The sequence below is a fragment of the Zea mays genome, chromosome 1 (genome assembly GCF_902167145.1).
Source record: "Zea mays cultivar B73 chromosome 1, Zm-B73-REFERENCE-NAM-5.0, whole genome shotgun sequence".
NCBI lineage: Eukaryota > Viridiplantae > Streptophyta > Magnoliopsida > Poales > Poaceae > Zea > Zea mays.
Window position 1 is genome coordinate 40990300 of NC_050096.1, and position 18077 is coordinate 41008376.

Here is an 18077-nt window from a genome sequence, read left to right on the forward strand (position 1 = left end):
AGTTCTTATTTTTCTTAGCTAGTATTTTGTGCAAGAGCAATCATTCTGGAGTTTGGTTTCTTTTTGCTTAAGGGAAGGGGTGGTATGCATTATTTGAGCTAAATGGCCTTTCTCACAAATTACTAGCAAAAGGTATGGGTTCACTTCTTTTTCATGGGTTTGCATTTTTATCTGGTGGTTTATCTCATCATGGACTTAGCAAAATTTTGGTTGCCCAATTTCACATTATTTGGGGTTGTTCATGATTTATTGGGAAAATGCCTTATTATCATTCTGTATTTATTTTCCCTACTTAAAAAGTTAGGCTGGGGTGCTCTGTATTTTTGTAGTGGGGCTCTGGTGGTTATAAGTTCACTGGATTTTTGTTAACCACTTTGGTTATAGTTTTGCAATTCTAATAATTGATTTTCAGTCTATATAAGGCTAATTAAAGCATCTTAATTAGAAACTGGTCCTAATTAATGGTCTCTGCATTTTTCCTAGGTTCTTGGTTGCATAAGTAAACTAGGAAAAATATTACTAATCACTGTTCAACATTTTCTAATGCTTTTCTGATTTTCTCTAAGTTGTGGACAAAATGGCTTTAAATGAATAACTACATCATAATCTCTAATGCTGGGGATCCTACTATTTTTAAACAATGTCTAATTAGGGTATAAGCATCTACAAATTTTCTTAAGCTCAGTATAGAAGAAAAACTAATTTTCCTTAATTAAACAAGGTTTAGGGGGTTTCTGTTTTTAATTTTAAGCTCTAAAATTTAGAACAGAAAGCATATGGTTTAATAATTTTAAATGATAGATCATAATATTCCAGAGCTAGCAAAATTGGTTTGACAGCTTTTCATTAAGATTTCATCAAGTTATGAATTTTCTAAGTTCTTTGGTTATTTAAAAAGAATAACAGAATTGATAAAAGGGAAAACCACTTTGCACTGGGGTCCCTGGCGGTTTTCTAAGTTTTCCTTCGCGAATCAGTCCTTAGGTTACTATTCACATGGGTCGCTGACATTACAGAAAACCCCTCGGGTTCTACAAAACCTAACCCGAGGTCCTTCTTCTACCTCAAACAGTAGCCGCGGCGAAGAAAAGGGCGGAGGGGCTTACCGGCGGCGAGACTGTTCCGGTGAAGTGGTCGAGGATGAAGGGGAGGTCGCGGGGATCACAACGGTGTGCGGAACGTCAACGGAGATGGCCGGAGTTGGTCGGTCCACGCGCGCAGGCGGGGATGCTCGTCGGCGGCGAGGAGACCGGCCTGGTCACGGCGAGATAGTTCAATTAAATAGGTCAGAGAGGTCCACGGGATGCCAGAGAAGACATGAGCGAAAAGAATTGGGCGGAGACTCACTGGATAGCTCGGTCCATGCGCGGCGGCGGAAGACCGAAGTCCGGTGAGGTCGATCTCGGGCCTCCGGTGAAGTCCGGTCGGGTCCGAGGGCTTGGCGAGCTTCACGGGCTACTGGCGGGGCTAGCCGAAGCACAGGTTGGGCTGGAGGGCGGCTGGAGTGGGCTGGCCACGGCGGCCGTAGCTCTGGCGGCAATGGCGGGCGGAAATACGCTCGCCGGAGCTAAGGAACGGTGGCTGGCCGGTGAGGGTGAGTGCGGGGCGAAGAGAGGTGCGCCCGGGGAGGCTTTATAGGCGCGGGCGGGCACGGCCGAGGGCGTGGGCGCGCGGCGGACTTGACCGGACGCCGGGGCGAGCGCGCGCGCGGGTTGGGCGAGCTCTGGCGTGCCGACCAGGGTCGAACACGTGTGCCCGTGCGTTCTGCCCAAGCTCTGGCGCGTGTGGTCGCTCATCCGAGCCTGCTCTCGCCTTGGTCAGTGCACGAAACCTCTTCTCCTCCCTACAAGCTACCATTCTTGTGTGGAGGTCATAGGATTTTGCCTACTGGTTGCAGAGATATAGAGCCAGGAAATCTGGTCTGTCTCCCTGCCTAAACCCGAGGCAAATCCCAAGTTTTGTCGTGTCTAGGGCTCGCGTCCCAATGCCATCTTCTGGCACACGACAGAGGGTTAGTTAGACACAAATTTGTCAATGGGGCCATTAGGATTCGAGTTAGGGATCAAGGTGAACATCCCTGATCTTTGGCTCAAGGTCTGAATTTCAGAATTCTGAAATTCAGAATTCCCAATGAGTCCCAACAAAAGAAGCTTGATTTGGGGGTTTTCTTGAATTATTTTGGCTAAGCTTTCTCAATCTATCTTGTTGCTTATCAAATATACTTTAACTTATATTATTGGCTCAACTCAAAATTTTAAACTTTTCATTCCCTTTTTGCTTATTTTCTTGAATTTTGTTCATGGGGTTCACTTAGAGTTCTTAATTAGGGTTGCACATTCTTATCTTTTCAAAGACTCAATTGTTTTGATCATGACACTTTTAAACATATACTTGGTGAATTCTTTATCACTTGAGTTATTTTGATGCTCATGCTTACTTTGGTTCACATAAAATAATGGTTCTTGGTGTGGCTTTTTAAGAGAAACCCTAGGTGACACTGGGGTGTCACAGCTACGCCATCAACCGTCTCTACCTTCACCGAATCCTCAAGAAGACATCCTATGAACTCCTCACCGGTAAAAAGCCCAATGTTTCATATTTTAGAGTCTTTGGTAGCAAATGCTTTATTCTTGTTAAAAGAGGTAGAAAATCTAAATTTGCTCCTAAGGTGTAGAAGGATTTTTACTTGGTTATGATTCAAACACAAGGGCATATAGAGTCCTTAACAAGTCCACTGGACTAGTTGAAGTTTCTTGTGGCATTGTGTTTGATGAGACTCACGGCTCTCAAGTAGAGCAAGTTGATCTTGATGAGCTAGATGATGAAGAGGCTCCATGTGTTGCGCTAAGGAACATGTCCATTGGGGATGTGTGTCCTAAGGAATCCGAAGAGCCTCCACAAGCACAAGATCAACCGTCTTCTTCCATACAAGCATCTCCACCAGCTCAAGATGATGAAAATGAAGATCAAGAAGAGCCACCTCAAGAGGAGGACAATGATCAAGGGGGAGATGCCAATGATCAAGACAAGGAAGATGATGAGGGTCCAAGACCACCACACCCAAGAGTCCACCAAGCGATACAACGAGATCACCCCGTGAACTCCATCCTCAGCGATATTCATAAAGGGGTAACCACTCGATCTTGTGTCGCTCATTTTTTTGAACATTACTCTTTCGTGTCTTCTATTGAGCCATACAGGGTGGAAGACGCATTAAGGGATTTGGATTGGGTGTTGGCAATGCAAGAGGAACTCAACAACTTCACGAGGAATGAGGTATGGCATCTTGTTCCACGTCCTAATCAAAATGTTGTAGGAACCAAGTGGGTCTTCCGCAACAAGCAAGATGAGCATGTTGTAGGACAGGGATATTCACAAGTCGAAGGTTTGGATTTCGGTGAAACTTATGCACCCGTAGCTAGGCTTGAGTCAATTCGCATATTACTTGCCTATGCTACTTACCATGGCTTTAAGCTTTACCAAATGGACATGAAAAGTACCTTCCTCAATGGACCAATCAAGGAGGAGGTCTATGTTGAGCAACCTCCCGGCTTTGAAGATAGTGAGTACCCTAACCATGTGTATAGACTCTCTAAGGCGCTTTATGGGCTCAAGCAAGCCCTAAGAGCATGGTATGAATGCCTAAGAGATTTCCTTATCACTAATGGGTTCAAAGTCGGCAAAGCCGATCCTACTCTCTTTACTAAAACAATTGCAAATGATTTGTTCGTATGCCAAATTTATGTTGATGATATCATATTTGGGTCTACTAACAAATCTACATGTGAAGCGTTTAGTAGGATCATGATTCAAAAATTCGAGATGTCTATGATGGGGGAGTTGAAGTATTTCTTAGGATTTCAAGTGAAGCAACTCCAAGAGGGCACCTTCATTAGCCAAACAAAGTACATTCAAGATATTCTTACCAAGTTTGGAATGAAGGATGTCAAGCCCATCAAGACACCCATGGGAACTAATGGGCATCTCGACCTCGACACGGGAGGTAAATCCATTGATCAAAAGGTATACCAGTCAATGATAGGATCTTTACTCTATTTATGTGCATCTCGACCGGACATTATGCTTTCCGTATGCATGTGTGCAAGATTCCAAGCCGATCCTAAGGAAGTTCACCTTAGGGCTGTGAAACGAATCTTGAGATATTTAGTTCATACACCTAAGTTTGGTCTTTGGTACTGAAAGGGAAATGTGCCTTTGGGCCATTTCTAAGTATTTTGGTGATTGAGTGCCAACACAAGTGCTTAAATGTGAATCTATGCCCATGGATGAACAAAGTGCAAATCACAAGTAAAGGTATGTTTCTAAGCCTTAGTACATTGGTTTTGTGTACTAATATACTTGTCTAAGTGTTAGAAACAGAAAGAAGAAGAGTTGGCTGTGTACAGCCAAAAGGCTGTTTCGGTCTGGGGCACCGGACTGTCCGGTGGTGCACCGGACAGTGTCCGGTGCGCCAGGCTGCCTCGGGCGAAGAGGCCGCTCTCGGGAAATTGTCGACGGCGTACGGCTAAAATTCACCGGACTGTCCGGTGTGCACCGGACTGTCCGGTGCGCCCGACGACAGAAGGCAAGGATGGCCTTCCAGATTTGTTCTCAACGGCTCCTAGCTGCCTTGGGGCTATAAAAGGGACCCCTAGGCGCATGGAGGAGTACACCAAGCATTCCTACAACATTCCTAAGCACCAAGACATCGATCTCGCGCATTCGTTTCATTGTGATAGCATATAGAGCTCTTGTGGAGTTGTGAACTCTTTGAGTTGTGTTGCGAGCTCTTGTTGCTACTTGTGTGCGTGTTGTTGCTCTGATCTTTTGAAGTCTTGTGTGCGTTGCTCATTCCCCCCTTGCTCTGTGTTTCTTTGTGAACTTCAATTGTAAGGGCGAGAGGCTCCAAGTTGTGGAGATTCCTCGCAAACGGGATTGAGAAAAAGCAAGCAAAACACCGTGGTATTCAAGTGGGTCTTTGGACCGCTTGAGAGGGGTTGATTGCAACCCTCGTCCGTTGGGACGCCACAACGTGGAGTAGGCAAGCGTTGGTCTTGGCCGAACCACGGGATAATCCACTGTGTCATCTCTGTGATTGATCTCTTGTGGTATTGTGTTGTTGAGACTCCTTTATAGCCACTTGGCAATTATTGTGCTAACACTTAACAAGTTTTTGTGGCTATAAGTTTAAGTTTTACAGGATCACCTATTCACCCCCCCCCCTCTAGGTGCTCTTAATTGGTATCAGAGCCGTTCTCTTCAAGAAAGGGACTAACCGCCCGAAGAGATGGATCCTAAGGGGAAGGGAATCGTGATCAACGATAAGGAGAAGGAGTCCTTCGTCAACGAGCCCAAAGATGACAAGCCTACCGACTCCGGCTCGGGCCATAGACGAAAGGAAGGGAAGAAGAAGACAAGGCGCATCAAGGAGATCGTCTACTACGACGACAGCGACGAATCTTCCTCTTCCTAAAAGGACAACGACGACAACGACTATGACAAACAAAAGACGGTTAACTCAAACTTTTCTTTTGATTATTCGCGCATTCTGCATAGCTCAAATGCTCATTTGCTCCCCATTCCACTTGGCAAGCCTCCTCACTTTGATGGAGAGGACTACGGATTTTGGAGTCACAAAATGCGTACTCACCTATTTTCTCTCCATCCAAGCATTTGGGAGATTGTGGAAAGTGGAATGAAATTTGATAGCTCGGATAGCCCTTCGTTTATTAATGAACAGATCCATAAAAATGCACAAGCTACTACTGTGTTGCTAGCCTCTTTGTGCAGGGACGAGTATCACAAGGTGAGCGGCTTGGACAATGCCAAGCAGATTTGGGACACCCTCAAGATCTCTCATGAGGGGAATGATGTCACCTTACTCACCAAGATGGAGTTGGTGGAGGGCGAGCTCGGACGATTCGCGATGATAAGGGGCGAGGAGCCGACACAAACATACAACCGGCTCAAGATCCTTATCAACAAAATAAGGAGCTACGGAAGCACGCGATGGACGGATCACGACGTCGTCCGCCTAATGCTAAGGTCATTTACCGTTCTTGATCCTCACTTGGTGAACAATATTCGTGAAAATCCTAGGTACATCAAGATGTCGCCCGAAGAAATTCTTGGAAAATTTGTAAGCGGGCGAATGATGATCAAGGAGGCGAGGTACGTGGACGATGCATTGAATGGCCCAATTCATGAGCCTCAACCCATTGCTCTCAAGGCAACAAGGAGCAAGGAGGCACTACCCAGCAAGGTGGCGCAAATTGAGGCGGCCGGTCTTAATGATGAAGAGATGGCCCTCATCATCAAAAGATTCAAGACGGCACTAAAGGGTCGCAAGGGACAGCCAAGCAAGACTAAGACCAAGGGAAAGCGATCATGCTTCAAATGCGGTAAGCTTGGTCATTTTATTGCTAACTGTCCCGACAATGATAGTGACCAGGAACATGGGAGCAATAGGGAAAAGAAGAAGCATTACAAGAAGGCCAAGGGCGAGGCACATATCGGAAAGGAGTGGGATTCGGATTGCTCCTCCTCCGACTCCGACAATGAAGGACTCGCCGCCACTGCCTTCAACAAGTCATCCCTCTTCCCCAACGAGCGTCACACATGCCTCATGGCAAGGGAGAAGAAGGTATGTAATCAAAACAATGTCACTTATGATTCTTTCAGTGATGATGAGTCTAGTGATGATGAAATAGATTATTCTAGTTTGTTCAAGGGATTGGATAGAACTAAAGTAGATAAAATTAATGAATTGATTGATGCCTTGAATGAAAAAGATAGACTCTTAGAAAAACAAGAGGACCTTTTGTATGAAGAGCATGACAAATTTGTAGAGGCACAAAAATCTTATGCTTTAGAAGTTAAAAGAAATGAAGTGCTTTCTAGTGAACTATCTTCTTGTCATGAAACCATTGCTACTTTAAAGAGTGTTAATGATGACTTAAATGCTAAACTAGAAGTAGCTAGTAAATCTAATTCTTGTGTAGAACATGTTGAGATTTGCACTAGGTGTAAAGATTTCGATGTTGATGCTTGTAGTGATCATTTAATTTCAATTTCCAAATTAACTAAGGAATTGGCTAGTCTTAATGCCCAACTTAAGACTAGCAAGAATGAATTTGATAAACTAAAATTTGCAAGGGATGCCTACACGATCGGTAGACACCCCTCAATTAAGGATGGACTTGGCTTCAAGAGGGAAGCCAAGAACTTAACAAGCCATAAGGCTCCCATTCCCGCTAAGGAGAAAGGGAAGGCCCCTATGGCTACTAGTGCGAAAAAGAACCATGCCTTTTTGTATCATGATAGGAGACAAACTAGAAATGCTTATAGGAGTTATAATGCGTACGATGATTTTTCTCATGCTATGTTTGCTTCTAGTTCTTCATATGTGCATGATAGAAATGTTGGTAGAAGGGATGTTGTTCATAATATGCCTAGGAGAAATGTTGTTAATATTCCTAGGAAAGTTAATGAGCCTTCTACAATATATCATGCTTTCAATGCTTCCTTTGCAATTTGTAGAAAGGATAGAAAGGTAATTGCTAGGAAGTTAGGGGCAAAATGCAAGGGTGATAAAACTTGCATTTGGGTCCCTAAGGAAATTGTGACTAACCTTATAGGACCCAACAAGAGTTGGGTACCTAAGTCCCAAGCCTAAATTTGCCTTGCAGGTTTATGCATCCGAGGGTTCAAGCTGGATTATTGATAGCGGATGCACAAACCATATGACGGGGGAGAAGAAGATGTTCACCTCCTACGTCAAGAATAAGGATTCCCAAGATTCAATTATATTCGGTGATGGGAATCAAGGCAAGGTAAAAGGGTTAGGCAAAATTGCAATTTCTAATGAGCACTCTATCTCTAATGTGTTTTTAGTAGAGTCTCTTGGATATAATTTGCTATCTGTTAGTCAATTATGCAACATGGGGTATAACTGTCTATTTACAAATGTAGATGTGTCTGTCTTTAGAAGAAGTGATGGTTCACTAGCTTTTAAGGGTGTATTAGACGGCAAACTTTATTTAGTTGATTTTGCAAAAGAAGAGGCCGGTCTAGATGCATGCTTAATAGCTAAGACTAGCATGGGCTGGCTGTGGCATCGCCGCTTAGCACATGTGGGGATGAAGAACCTTCACAAGCTTCTAAAGGGAGAACATGTGATAGGTTTGACTAACGTGCAATTCGAAAAAGATAGACCTTGTGCAGCTTGTCAAGCAGGTAAACAAGTGGGAGGAGCGCATCACAGCAAGAATGTGATGACCACTTCAAGACCCCTGGAGCTGCTGCATATGGACCTCTTCGGACCCGTCGCCTATCTGAGCATAGGAGGGAGTAAGTATGGTCTAGTTATTGTTGATGACTTTTCTCGCTTCACTTGGGTGTTCTTTCTGCAGGATAAGTCTGAAACCCAAGGGACCCTCAAGCGCTTCCTCAGGAGAGCTCAAAATGAGTTTGAGCTCAAGGTGAAGAAGATAAGGAGCGACAACGGGTCCGAGTTCAAGAACCTTCAAGTGGAGGAGTTCCTTGAGGAGGAAGGGATCAAGCACGAGTTCTCCGCTCCCTACACACCACAGCAAAATGGTGTGGTAGAGAGGAAGAACAGGACGCTAATCGATATGGCAAGGACGATGCTTGGAGAATTCAAGACCCCCGAGTGTTTTTGGTCGGAAGTCGTGAACACGACTTGCCATGCCATCAACAGGGTCTACCTTCACCGCCTCCTCAAGAAGACTTCGTATGAGCTGCTAACCGGTAACAAACCCAATGTATCTTACTTTCGTGTATTTGGGAGCAAGTGCTACATTCTAGTGAAGAAAGGTAGAAATTCTAAGTTTGCTCCCAAAGCTGTAGAAGGGTTTTTATTAGGTTATGACTCAAATACAAAGGCGTATAGAGTCTTCAACAAATCATCGGGTTTGGTTGAAGTCTCTAGCGACGTTGTATTTGATGAGACTAATGGCTCTCCAAGAGAGCAAGTTGTTGATCTTGATGATGTAGATGAAGAAGATGTTCCAACGGCCGCTATGCGCACCATGGCGACTGGTGATGTGCGACCACAGGAACACATGGAGCAAGATCAACCTTCTTCCTCACCCATGGTGCATCCCCCAACCCAAGATGACAAACAGGTACCTCAAGTGGAGGCGCATGATCAAGGGGGAGCACAAGATGATCAAGTAATGGAGGAAGAAGCGCAACCAGCACCTCCAACCCAAGTTCGAGCGATGATTCAAAGGGATCATCCCGTCGACCAAATTCTGGGTGACATTAGCAAGGGAGTAACTACTCGATCTCGATTAGTTAATTTTTGTGAGCATTACTCCTTTGTCTCTTCTATTGAGCCTTTCAGGGTAGAGGAGGCCTTGCTAGATCCGGACTGGGTGTTGGCCATGCAGGAGGAGCTCAACAACTTCAAGAGGAATGAAGTTTGGACACTGGTGCCTCGTCCGAAGCAAAATGTTGTGGGAACCAAGTGGGTGTTCCGCAACAAACAGGACGAGCACGGGGTGGTGACGAGAAACAAGGCTCGACTTGTGGCAAAAGGTTATGCCCAAGTCGCAGGTTTGGATTTCGAGGAGATTTTTGCTCCTGTGGCTAGGCTAGAATCAATTCGTATCTTGCTAGCATATGCCGCTCATCATTCTTTCAGGTTGTACCAAATGGATGTGAAGAGCGCTTTCCTCAACGGGCCAATCAAGGAGGAGGTGTACGTGGAGCAACCCCCTGGCTTCGAGGATGCACGGTACCCCGACCATGTGTGTAAGCTCTCTAAGGCGCTCTATGGACTTAAGCAAGCCCCAAGAGCATGGTATGAATGCCTTAGAGACTTTCTAATTGTTAATGCTTTCAAGGTTGGGAAAGCCGATCCAACTCTTTTTACAAAGACATGTGATGGTGATTTGTTTGTGTGCCAAATTTATGTCGATGACATAATATTTGGTTCTACTAACCAAAAGTCTTGTGAAGAGTTTAGCAGGGTGATGACGCGGAAATTCGAGATGTCGATGATGGGCGAGTTGAACTACTTCCTTGGGTTCCAAGTGAAGCAACTCAAGGACGGCACCTTCATCTCCCAAACAAAGTACACGCAAGATCTGCTAAAGCGGTTTGGGATGAAGGACGCCAAGCCCGCAAAGACTCCGATGGGAACCGACGGACACACCAACCTCAACAAAGGAGGTAAGTCCGTTGATCAAAAAGCATACCGGTCCATGATAGGTTCTTTGCTTTATTTATGTGCTAGTAGACCGGATATTATGCTTAGCATATGCATGTGTGCTAGATTTCAATCCGATCCTAAGGAGTCTCACTTAGTGGCGGTGAAGCGAATTCTGAGATATTTAGTTGCTACGCCTTGCTTTGGGCTCTGGTATCCAAAGGGGTCTACCTTTGACTTGGTTGGATACTCAGATTCCGACTATGCTGGATGTAAGGTCGATAGGAAGAGTACATCGGGGACGTGCCAATTCTTAGGAAGGTCCCTGGTGTCATGGAACTCTAAGAAACAAACTTCCGTTGCCCTATCCACCGCTGAGGCCGAGTACATTGCCGCAGGACAGTGTTGCGCGCAACTACTTTGGATGAGGCAAACCCTTCGGGACTTTGGCTACAATCTGAGCAAAGTCCCACTCCTATGTGATAATGAGAGTGCTATCCGCATGGCGGAAAATCCTGTTGAGCACAGCCGCACAAAGCACATAGACATCCGGCATCACTTTTTGAGAGACCACCAGCAAAAGGGGGATATCGAAGTGTTTCATGTTAGCACCGAGAACCAGCTAGCCGATATCTTTACCAAGCCTCTAGATGAGAAGACCTTTTGCAGGCTGCGTAGTGAGCTAAATGTCTTAGATTCGCGGAACTTGGATTGAATTGTAGCATACATGTGTTTATGCCTTTGATCATGTTCATTCTGCATTTTGTTGTTTATTGTGGTGCTCAAGTTGTACAAACACTCCCTGGACCTCACAAGTCCGTTGCAAAGTGATGCACATGCTTAGGGGGAGATGTGTTACAACTTGACCCTTTGAGACTAACCATATGCTTGAGTTTGCTTGATTTAGTCTCGAAGGAGAATTGAAAGGGAAAAGGTGGACTTGGACCATGAAAGACTTCCACTGCACTCCGATGAGAGGGTAACTTATTCCAACTCCATCTCATGAACTCTTATTGCCATTTGCTCTTAATTGAAGATTTTGGTGAGGCAATGGGGTTAAAGGGCCAAGATTGATCCCGTTTTGGTGCTTGATGCCAAAGGGGGAGAAAATAAAGGCAAAAGCAATAAATGGATCAGCTACCACTTGAGAAATTTTGAAAATAGTGAAATAGAGCTTTTTGTTTTGTCAAAACTCTTGCATTGTCTCTTTTGTCAAAAGTTGGCTTCTTGTGGGGAGAAGTAGTGATTATGGGAAAAAGGGGGAGTTTTTGAAATCTTTGATCAATCTCTTTTGGAATGACTCTCTTTATGCTTCAACATGTGTGTTTGACTTAGAGATAGAGATTTGAGAGTGATTTGCAAAAACAAACCAAGTGGTGGCAAAGGATGATCCATATATGCCAAAATTGAATCAAAATAAATTTGAGTTTTATTTGAAGTGATTTTGCACTTGTTCTAGTTGCTTTATGTTGTGTTGGCATAAATCACCAAAAAGGGGGAGATTGAAAGGGAAATGTGCCTTTGGGCCATTTCTAAGTATTTTGGTGATTGAGTGCCAACACAAGTGCTTAAATGTGAATCTATGCCCATGGATGAACAAAGTGCAAATCACAAGTAAAGGTATGTTTCTAAGCCTTAGTACATTGGTTTTGTGTACTAATATACTTGTCTAAGTGTTAGAAACAGAAAGAAGAAGAGTTGGTTGTGTACAGCCAAAAGGTTGTTTCGGTCTGGGGCACCGGACTGTCCGGTGGTGCACCGGACAGTGTCCGGTGCGCCAGGCTGCCTCGGGCGAAGAGGCCGCTCTCGGGAAATTGTCGACGGCGTACGGCTAAAATTCACCGGACTGTCCGGTGTGCACCGGACTGTCCGGTGAGCCAACGGTCGGCTGGGCCAACGGTCGGCCGCGTGATCTGCGCGAGAGACGTGGCCGAGCCAACGGTCGGAAGGGGGCACCGGACTGTCCGGTGTGCACCGGACATGTCCGGTGGGCCAACGGCTCCCAGATCTGCAACGGTCGACTGCGTCGTTTAAGGAAAGAAATCGGGCACCGGACAGTGTCCGGTGTGCACCGGACTGTCCGGTGCGCCCGACGACAGAAGGCAAGGATGGCCTTCCAGATTTGTTCTCAACGGCTCTAGCTGCCTTGGGGCTATAAAAGGGACCCCTAGGCGCATGGAGGAGTACACCAAGCATTCCTACAACATTCCTAAGCACCAAGACATCGATCTCGCGCATTCGTTTCATTGTGATAGCATATAGAGCTCTTGTGGAGTTGTGAACTCTTTGAGTTGTGTTGCGAGCTCTTGTTGCTACTTGTGTGCGTGTTGTTGCTCTGATCTTTTGAAGTCTTGTGTGCGTTGCTCATTCCCCCCTTGCTCTGTGTTTCTTTGTGAACTTCAATTGTAAGGGCGAGAGGCTCCAAGTTGTGGAGATTCCTCGCAAACGGGATTGAGAAAAAGCAAGCAAAACACCGTGGTATTCAAGTGGGTCTTTGGACCGCTTGAGAGGGGTTGATTGCAACCCTCGTCCGTTGGGACGCCACAACGTGGAGTAGGCAAGCGTTGGTCTTGGCCGAACCACGGGATAATCCACTGTGTCATCTCTGTGATTGATCTCTTGTGGTATTGTGTTGTTGAGACTCCTTTATAGCCACTTGGCAATTATTGTGCTAACACTTAACAAGTTTTTGTGGCTATAAGTTTAAGTTTTACAGGATCACCTATTCACCCCCCCCTCTAGGTGCTCTCAGGTACCCCAAGGGATCCACTTTTGATTTAATAGGCTATTCAGATGCTGATTGGGCAGGGTGTAAAATTGATAGAAAGAGAACATCAGGGACTTGTCAGTTCTTGGGAAGATCCCTGGTGTTGGGCTTCAAAGAAACAAAACTCAGTAGCTCTTTCAACCGCCGAAGCCGAGTACATTGCCGCAGGCCATTGTTGCGCGCAATTGCTTTGGATGAGGCAAACCCTTAGGGACTATGGTTACAAATTAACCAAAGTTTCTCTCCTATGTGATAATGAGAGTGCAATCCGCATGGCGGATAATCCCGTTGAGCACAGCCGCACTAAGCACATAGCCATTCGGTATCACTTTTTGAGGGATCACCAACAAAAGGGAGATATCGAGATAGCCTATGTGAGCACCAAAGAACAATTAGCCGATATCTTCACCAAGCCATTAGATGAGAAAACTTTTACCAAACTTAGGCATGAGCTAAACATTCTTGATTCTAGGAATTTTGATTGATATTTTGCACACATAGTTCATTTATGTACCTTTGATCATCTCTCTTTCATTTGCTATGACTAATGAGGTTTTCAAGTGTATTTCATGCTAAGTCATAGATTGAAAGGGAAATGGAGTCTTCGGCGAATACAAGGCTTCCACTCCACTCCATCGTATTATTTCTCCTTCGCCGTCACTCTGCATCGCTCTTCAACTTTGGTATAATCCTTCACTCACATATTATTTGCCAAAGGGAGAGAGAGTTTGAAAAGGGCTCTAAAGGCTCTGTTTTTGGCGATTAATGCCAAAGGGGAGAGAGTATTAGCCCAAAGCAAAAGGACCGCACCACCACGCCTATTTCAAAAAATTTCGAAACAAGTCTATGTTTTAAATGTTGTTTTCAATTAGTATTGTATTTGTGATATATTTCAAAAATCGGTATCTAAAACCCTCTTGAACACTAAGAGGAGAATTTCATTGAGGGGGAGTTTTGTTTTAGTCAAAGGAAAAGCATTTGAAACAGGGGGAGAAAATTTCAAATCTTGAAAATGCTTCACGAAATCTTATTCATTTACCTTTGACTATTTGCAAAAAGACTTTAAAAAGAATTTCCAAAAGAATTTGCAAAAACAAAACAAGTGGTGCAAGCGTGGTCCAAAATGTTAAAATGAAGAAAGCAACCTTTGGACTTACCTTATGCAAACTAGTTCAATTCTGCACTTATATATTTGTTTTGGTTTGTGTTGGCATCAATCACCAAAAAGGGGGAGATTGAAAGGGAAATAGGGTCAAACCTTTTCCTAAAATAATTTTGGTGGTTGAATTGCCCAACACAAATAATTGGACTAATTAGTTTGCTCTAGATTATAAGTTCTACAGGTGCCAAAGGTTCAACACAAACCAATAAAAAGTCCAAGAAAGGGTTTAAAAGAAAGGAGCAAAAGACAACCGAAGGCTACCCTGGTCTGGCGCACCGGACTGTCCGGTGCACCACGGAGATCAAGTCTGAACTGCTCAGCTTCGGGATTTTGGGGAGCCACTCCGCTATAATTCACCGGACTGTCTGGTGTGTCAAGCGGAGCAACGGTCGCCAGCGCAACGGTCGGCTGACAACGCTATAGTGCGCGGACTGCGCGCGCAGAGTCAGAGCAGGCGCTAGAAGGCGCACCGGACAGTGAACTGTGCCTGTCCGGTGCACCACCGGACTGTCCGGTGGCCCCACTTGTCAGAGCTCCAACGGTCGAATCCTAACGGTTGGGTGACGTGGCTGGCGCACCGGACAGTGTCAGGTGGCGCACCAGACTGTCCGATGCGCCCATCGACAGCAGCTCCTCCCAACGGCCACTTTGGTGGTTGGGGCTATAAATACCCCCCAACCACCACACTTCAGGGCATCCAAGTTTTTCAGCCAACACATTCAATACAAGAGCTAGTGCATTCAATACAAGACACAATTAGATTGAATCAAAGCCTCTCCAAGTCCCAATTCCACTCAAAGCAATTAGTGACTAGAAGAGAGAGTTTTGCCCATGTTCTTTGAGCTCTTGCGCTTGATCGCTTTTCTTCTTCTCATTTCTTGTTCCCAAGACTTCTGTAATCAAAGCAAGACACACCAATTGTATGGTGGTCCTTGTGGGGACTAAGTGTCCCAATTGATTGAGGAGAAAAGCTCACTCGGTCTAAGTGACCGTTTGAGAGAGGGAAAGGGTTGAAAGAGACCCAGTCTTTGTGACCACCTCAACGGGGACTAGGTTTGCAAGAACAGAACCTCGGTAAAACAAATCACCGTGTCACACTCTTCATTTGCTTGTGATTTGTTTTCGCCCTCTCTGTCGGACTCGCTTTTATTTCTAACGCTAACCCCGACTTGTAGTGGTGCTTAAAGTTTATAAATTTCAGATTTGCCTATTCATCCCCCTCTAGGCGACTTTCACAAGGAGACCTTTTTCTCCTCTTCTATTCAATATTGCAGGTGATGGGTCGGCTTGTTTAATAAAAAAGCTCAAGAAGAGGCGCTCTTAATTGGTATGATTCCACATATTATGGATAAAGGGGTGGTTAGCTTACAGTATGCAAATGATATTGTATTGCTTCTTCATGATGATCTAACCATGGCTAGAAATCTGAAGTTCATTCTTATTTTGTTTAAGTAGCTGTCTGGTTTGAAAATAAATTTTCATAAAAGTGAAGTTTTCTGTTTTTGGGAAGCCAGTCAAGTTATAGAGATCTATGTTGATATTTTCTCATGCCCTATTAAAAGCATTCCTATGAAATATTTGGGGTTGCCTATTGACAATAAGAGGCTCAGTAAAACTCAGTGGGGGATTGAAGAAAAGCTAGAAAAGAAACTTGAGGTTTGGAGAAGGAGATTTTTGAGCATGGGGGAGGATTACCCTTATTAATAGTAGTTTGTCTAATGTGCCTTTGTATATTCTTTCTATGTACTATGCTCCAAAGATGGTGACTAGTAAAATGGATATGTATAGAAAAGGCTTTTGTGGCTGGGGCACTGATACTAAAAAATATCATTTGGTGGATTGGAATACGGTGTGCGTGCCTAAAGATTACGGGGGCTTGGAGTGTTAGATCTTAAATATATGAATGATAGTTTGCTGGCTAAATGGCTTTGGAAGTTAGAATCCTCAGATGGGCTTTAGCAACAGATTATTAGGAGTAAATACACTAAAGAATCACCCATTATCTTCGTGAACAAAAAAACAGGGAGACTCGCACTTTTAGAGGGGGTTGCTGGATATTAAAAATACTTTCTATAAATTTTGTAGAAAAAATGTGGGTAACAGTAAAATAACTAGTTTTTGGTATGACACTTAGTGTGGTGACTGTCCTTTTGCTATCAGATTTAAAAGGTTATTTGATTTAACCTTTGATAAGGACATCTATGTAGATAAGGTGGTTAATTATGATTTTAGAGCTTTAAAGTTCAGAAGGGGACTAGGGGGAGAAACAGAGACTATTTGAAAACGTTAAAAGTGTTTGTGGTAGATGTTGTCTGTCTGATTCTGATGATGGCGTGTCTTGGACGTTAAACAACGCTGGCTTTTTTTGTTAAATCATTATATTCTTATATTACGACGATTTGAGAGAATGTTCCTTATAGATTTTTGTGGGAAGTTAAGATTCCTTAGAAAATTAAGATTTTCCTTTGGATGATAATAAGAAATAAAATTTTAACAAAGGAAAATTTGGAAAAAAAAAAGAATTGGAAGGGTTGGACGGATTGCTGCTTTTGTGGTTTATTTGAGTCTACTAACCATTTATTCTTCGATTGTGGGTGGCTAAATATAGTTGGAGACTTTTCAATGTGCCTTAAATTTGAGGTCAATTCCTAAAGATATTAACGATTTGCTTGGTAGTTGGATGACGGGCTTTGAAAAAGAAATTAGGAGTCTGATTGTAATTGGCAGTGGGGCAGTTCTCTGGACTATTTGGAAATCCAGAAATGCAGCCTGTTTCAATAATAAGATGATCATGATCCCTCTGACGTTGTATTTTCCTGCTACTTTTGGCTGGATTCCTAGGCAATTTGCAGAAAAAGAGGGGAAAAAAGAGTTCGGAGGACGGAAGCATGCAAATCAAAAAGATAGCAAGGGAGGTGTTTGACAATGTGAGGGGTTGGGTGATGAATTCCAAGAGGATCATGTGTTGATTGTGGGCTTGCTGATGTTCAAGGTTGTCAAGTAATGGGGTGCATCATCAATCTGAATGTCCAGCTCTTCATAGTTAGTCTAAGTTGTTTGATGTTCTCTAGGTCAGCTCACCTGAATAATGTTGGGTGTATCTGGTTATGTTCACTCTCTTGGTCTAGGTGTGCATGACGTTGAGAACTAGTTGTGGTCGTTCTCCTGTCTAGCTTTGATGATGTGCTAGAGGTTTCTCATGTAAACCTCATCCTTTTCATTTTGGTTGTAAGAATGTTTTGTTATGATAGTGTTCCATTTCATAATGAAAATGGGGCACTTTGCCATTTTCATCAAAAATTGGAACATGGAGTGACCACCCGAGAAAACAGCTCTACCACAAGACTATTATGGCTTTGGTCTTGGCTAATTAATTAGGAAAACTAGTGTGTGAGAACCTTACTCGAAAGGGGCAAGCGGGGAGGAGTTGAGCAAATATAGTGTTGGTTGGAATTGGTGCGATGGCGTTTCAGACCATGGAAAGACTTATACCCTCTTCTGCCTAAAACCGTAGCAGGTTTCTCATGATAGGGGAACTTTATAAAGGCCTGAAATGGAAATGTGTCGTATGGTCATTTCTACCTGTTTTGGTAATTAAGTACTCAACACACCATCTTGAACTAACTATCTTCATATGAGATGAGCACAGGTTGACTTAAAGGCAACTTGAAGAAACCAAGTCAAAATGGAGGGCAAAAGTGCAACTTTGGGTAAAACAATATAAACATGAGGTTTAAGTGTTTAAATAAGTTGCCCATGTCCATTACTATGTTTCTTGAACCTTGGCTTGGCTACTAACTCTCTTATGCAATAAAAGTGCATTTTGGACTTTAAACAAGCCATATTGCAATCCTAGTGAAACCAGGGAGAAAAAGTATGGTTCCTACATATAGTCAATTGCATTAAGTGCTAATTATCTTTTTCTAAGTCGTACGAAAGCTACCAAGGAAGGCCAAAAAGTTTGGAGAAGTTAG